Genomic DNA, 5,091 nt, shown 5'->3' on the forward strand with positions numbered 1-5,091 from the left:
GTCCCCATAACTTAGCAGTTCGGCAAAAAGAAACCGATAGAATAAGTACTAGGCTTACAAAGTATAAGTCCTGGGGTCGATTTGTTCGACTAAAGGTGGTGCTCCAGCACATATATATATATATTTATATATATGTGTGTATGTATATATTTGTGTGTCTATGTTTGCCCCCCCCCCCTCAACATCGCTTGACAACCGATGTTGGTTTGTTCATGTCCCTATAAGCTAGTAGTTCTATAAAAGAGACCGGTAAAATAAGTACTAAGCTTACAAAGAATAAGTCCTTGGGTCAGTTTGCTTGACTAAAGGTGGTGCTCCAGCATGGCCACAGTGAAATACCTGAAGCAAATAAAAGAATAAAAGGACATATGCACACACTAATATAAGAAATGCCAATTTTTATTTATTTATTAATTCTTGGTTGCTGATTGTTCTCTTTCTCTCTGCAATGCTGAAAGAAGTGGAAGAGGCAGTACTGTACAGAGAGACAGCTTAGCTAAGACAAATGTTAGGGGGTCATTAATAGAGCAGGAAGGGGAGGGAGAGGTAATCAGCAGTTACCTAACAGTCAGGTAAGTAAACAGTGAAAAGGAGGAAGAAAAAGTGGGTGCAGAAGAGATTATGTGAATAGGAAAGAGGGAAGGTAGAGCACTACAATAAAGAGGTAGAAAGAGACACAGATGGAGGATATGATGCTGAAGTAGGGTTAGGGAGACCTTGGTAAATGATGAGAAGGAGAGGTTGCATTTGAGTGAAAGGAAATTAAAGAAAGAAATGAGACAGAGGAAGAAATGAAAAATGTATGTGAAGGAGTCAGTAAGAATAATAGGGGTTAGTAAGGGGTGATGAAAGAAAAAGTTTAGCTGACACAAAACAAAATGAAATGCAAAGAGAAAATGAAGCAAGGCTTGAAGCAAAGATGTCAAGAATTAATGAAAGGAGACAGGCATGAACCTTACCATTTTTCTTAGGCACTGTGTTACTCGAGAAGTATTGGTAAAATGTGTCATTCACTTGGTTACGTCTGTGCAATAGACTTACGCATGCAACGTTGAGCAGATATAAACAACAATAGAAGCAGTTATTCCAACAATAAATTATGCAAATGTGAGCCTATAAGAGAGCTTTGCATAGTTGCAGTTAACAAACAGATCTCCTACAAGCCATCTTAACATCCAAAATGTGGAAAGTCTCACTAGGCACACTATCTCTGTGCCCCAAAGTTTTTTTTTTTAATGGAAAAGATAAAGAAATGCTCACTACTAGAATAGTCTTAGATTTGCTTGATTAGGCTACAAAACTTTTGATTATAAATTTGCTTGATCAAGGCTGGGGCATCCTTGATCATAGGTTTATAGGGTAGTTTGATCATCAGTTTGCTTGATCAAGGCTCAAACACTTTTGATTATAGGTTTGTTTGATCAAGACTAAACAACTTTTGATCATAGATTTGCTTGATTAGGCTAGTAGACCTCTCAACATAGATCATGACTAGAGCATCTTTAATCATAGCTTTGCTTGATCTATGTTAAACAGCTTTTGACCTTGTTTCATTGATCATGGTGAAACAACTGTTAATCAAGACTAGAAAACCTTTGATGCTAGGTTTCTGTCATCAAGGCTGAATGACTTTTGATCATGGGTTTGCTTGATCAAGCTAGTAAACCTTTAACCCTAGGCCTTTTTGATCACGACTTGTTCACTTTTGATCTTAGGTTTGCTTGACGTAGGTTAGAACAAAGGTTTACTTGATCAAGGCTGGACTAAATAACATATGAATGTGTTACTTTATAGACTCAGTGAAAGGTGAAACCAAGATATAAAATCCTTACTCACCCTTCCAAAAAACAAAAAGTATTAGAAGAAAACAAAGAAAAGATTTCCATGTAGTTTTTGTGTGACAAGCAAATATCTGTTACTATATTAATGTAAGATTGTTTATAAAATAGTCTTTCAAAGTGATTCTGTTGCTTTGTCATGTTTACACTTTTGAGGAAAGCATATTGGTTTTGCTTTATATAACATTGCAGCTCTGTTAACTTCCATATGATATGTTTTTGCCGATGGACATCTATCAACTGGCCAATTCAGCTGGACAATGTATTGATTAAAGCTGACATCTACTTTAGATTTATTGAACATACTAAACAAAGGTTGATGCTGCTATTCTCAAGATGCTCTGTCTGGAATATGACAGTATGATAAGAATTGGTTTTTGTTTTAGCAAAGCATTGCTAAACTCTAGTTAGTCACATGCTAAATCACCTTGTTACAACATTTTCTTTTTGCTTGCCATTTCAGAGTCTATTATGTTATCTGTTTCCTGCAAGTAATTTTTCTTCCTTCATGATGATTTATTGCTGAGAGAAACTAGCTTTCTTTGAGTCCAGCTTTTTATCAAAGAACTTTGGTGGAAGTTACACTAACCCTTTGCAGATTTAATGACTAAACTAGTTGTTTGTTGTTTATTCTGTACCAGTTCTAATTTGTTTCCTATTTGCAGACTTTGCAATATTCTTGTACAGAAAACTTGCTCTATGAAAATTATTTAATTATTATTTAATTTAATTTAATTTAATCAAAAAGAAAATAATTAGTTTTAATTAAGATTAGAAATCACTTCAAAAATAAATATGCAAGCTTTGTTTGGACTTGCCTGGAACTGTGCTCATTTTCAAGATGTCATAACTGATATGACGAGACCATATTTGATTAGCCGTGTTTGTCTGGTAATCTGTGATAATCTATTATATTAATTAATTCATTTTTGCTCTGTTATCATCATCATCATCATTGTCACTAGTAGTGGCAGCAGCAAATACATTTTGAGTTTGATTTTTCATGTTAATACAGTACACCCAAGTCAGAATCTATGCCTCTGTAATTGTTATTTAGTTTCAGTATATTCCTAATCTGTGATCAGAAGCATTCCAGCCATGGCCTTCACATTTTGTTTTCAGAAGCAGTGTATTCAGAGTGTGATTTAAATGAAATTTAACTGCTGTTCCTAGCAGTTCAATTGACTACATAGAAGCTCATTTTTGGTCAGTTCTTTCATGAATCATGGCTATCTTAATTAAATATTAATTATTCATAGCAAATTCCGTTATCAGAACCTCTTGATGATCATTCAATCTGACAGAAATAGTAGCTATATTCATTCAACTCATCTCCTTGTTTGAAAAATAGGATGACGCACTGGATAATCTAGTCTCATTCATATAAGACTAGAGAGCCATGGCTGGACTGTCTTCAATTGTAGATCTGCTTAATTGGGTTGTGCTTGAGTTACAACAACATAATCATTTACAAGCCAATGGGGGAGCATCTATGTAGACAGTCAATTTTCTTCAAATAGCAGCCAAATTTTCAAATCGCAACCTACAGCTTTTTTTAAAAAAAGTAGGACTTATTGCATAATATAACTGGTGATACATTGACTTAATAAAGGGTGGGATGGTCATAGTTGGAAAGCTTTTATCTTTGGTGAACTGGGGCTAAATAATAACATAGTCATTTATATCTACACTCTCGGAGTGGTTGGCGTTAGGGAGGGCATCCAGCTGTAGAAACTCTGCCAGATCAGATTGGAGCCTGGTGTAGCCATCTGGTTTCACCAGTCCTCAGTCAAATCGTCCAACCCATGCTAGCATGGAAAGCGGACGTTAAACAATGATGATGATGATGATGATGATGATGATGATGATGATGATTTAATCAATCAAAATTTCCTGACAACTTCATGTAAACTCCTGTTTGGATTTCTTTGCATCCATTATCTCCAAAATATTCTTACCTTCATTATCTAGGATACATTTCAACCTGTTACCTCAGTTTTCCTTGTCTTCATCATTTGGGTAGCTGTCGGATCTTTTACTCTAAGGGCATTCTGATGTTATGAAGGGCATCCAGCCATAGAAACCATGCCAAATCAGATTGAAGTCTGGTGCAAGCCCCTCAGCTTACCAATCCTGTTCAAATCATCCAACCCATGCCAGCATTGACAACAGATGTTAAGTGATGATGAGGATCATGATGATGATGATGATTAGTCAGGTGGGAAGGCAGTACCCAATACTGCTCAGAGGGACTCCAAAACTAGTGAAGATCTTTTCCAAGTGGAGATCTATTTCACATACTTGCAACAGAATGGACTCTGCTAAAGATACTGGTTATTACCAGGTGGTGGTATTCAGCCAGGCAGCCTGTTTACTCTCAAGTTTTCTTGTCTTTATTACCTAGAATGTCTTTACACCCATGGTCACAAGTGTTTTTAACCTTCATTCTTTCAGATGTGCTTCTAATTATTATTTGGTTTACCTTTGTCAATATTTCCAGGACATTTGTGTACCAGTTACCTGGGGTATCCTTGTGAATATTATTTAAGGTTTCACTGTAACCCACATCTGTGTCTTTCCTTTCATTATCTAAGATGTCCTATTTATTGTTTGGTTTACATTTGCCTTTATTTCTAGTACACTTTGTGTCCCAATTATCTGGGATATTCTTGCCATGTTTTTCCTATGTTATCAAGGATGTCCTTTTATTTATTATTCAGCTTACCTTTGCTGGTATTTCTAAGATATCCTTGCACCAGTTGTCTGTGTTATCCTTGTCTATATTGTTTAAAATATCTCTCTAACCCTTATGTGTATTTTTCCCTTCATTATCTAGGATGCCCTTAACCTATTACCTGGGTTGTCTATGTACTCATTATCTGGAGTGGTCTTGCACTCTTTATCTAAAGTTATCCTTGCTTTTGTCATCTAGGATGGGCTTGCACCTATTATCTAGAGTAGAAATCCACAAATGTCAGGCTGTGAACCAGTACTAGGTCACACACAAAGAATGGTTTTTCTATTTAATTAACTTTCACAGTCTGCAGAGCATTTTTGCATTATATCATCATCATCATCGTTTAACGTCCGCTTTCCATGCTAGCATGGGTTGGACGATTTGACTGAGGACTGGTGAAACCGGATGGCAACACCAGGCTCCAGTCTGATTTGGCAGAGTTTCTACAGCTGGATGCCCTTCCTAACGCCAACCACTCAGAGAGTGTAGTGGGTGCTTTTACGTGTCACCCGCACG

The 5,091-nt window shown here is 36.4% G+C and overlaps 1 protein-coding gene across 1 annotated transcript in view; it reads left to right on the forward strand.

Moving 5' to 3' along the window:
• LOC106878966 (conserved oligomeric Golgi complex subunit 1) overlaps positions 1-5,091 on the forward strand; it is a 243,076-nt gene that overhangs the window by 18,934 nt on the left and 219,051 nt on the right. The gene's annotated exons all lie outside the window — the stretch shown is intronic.

This window comes from Octopus bimaculoides, chromosome 15, assembly GCF_001194135.2.
Source record: "Octopus bimaculoides isolate UCB-OBI-ISO-001 chromosome 15, ASM119413v2, whole genome shotgun sequence".
Lineage (NCBI taxonomy): Eukaryota > Metazoa > Mollusca > Cephalopoda > Octopoda > Octopodidae > Octopus > Octopus bimaculoides.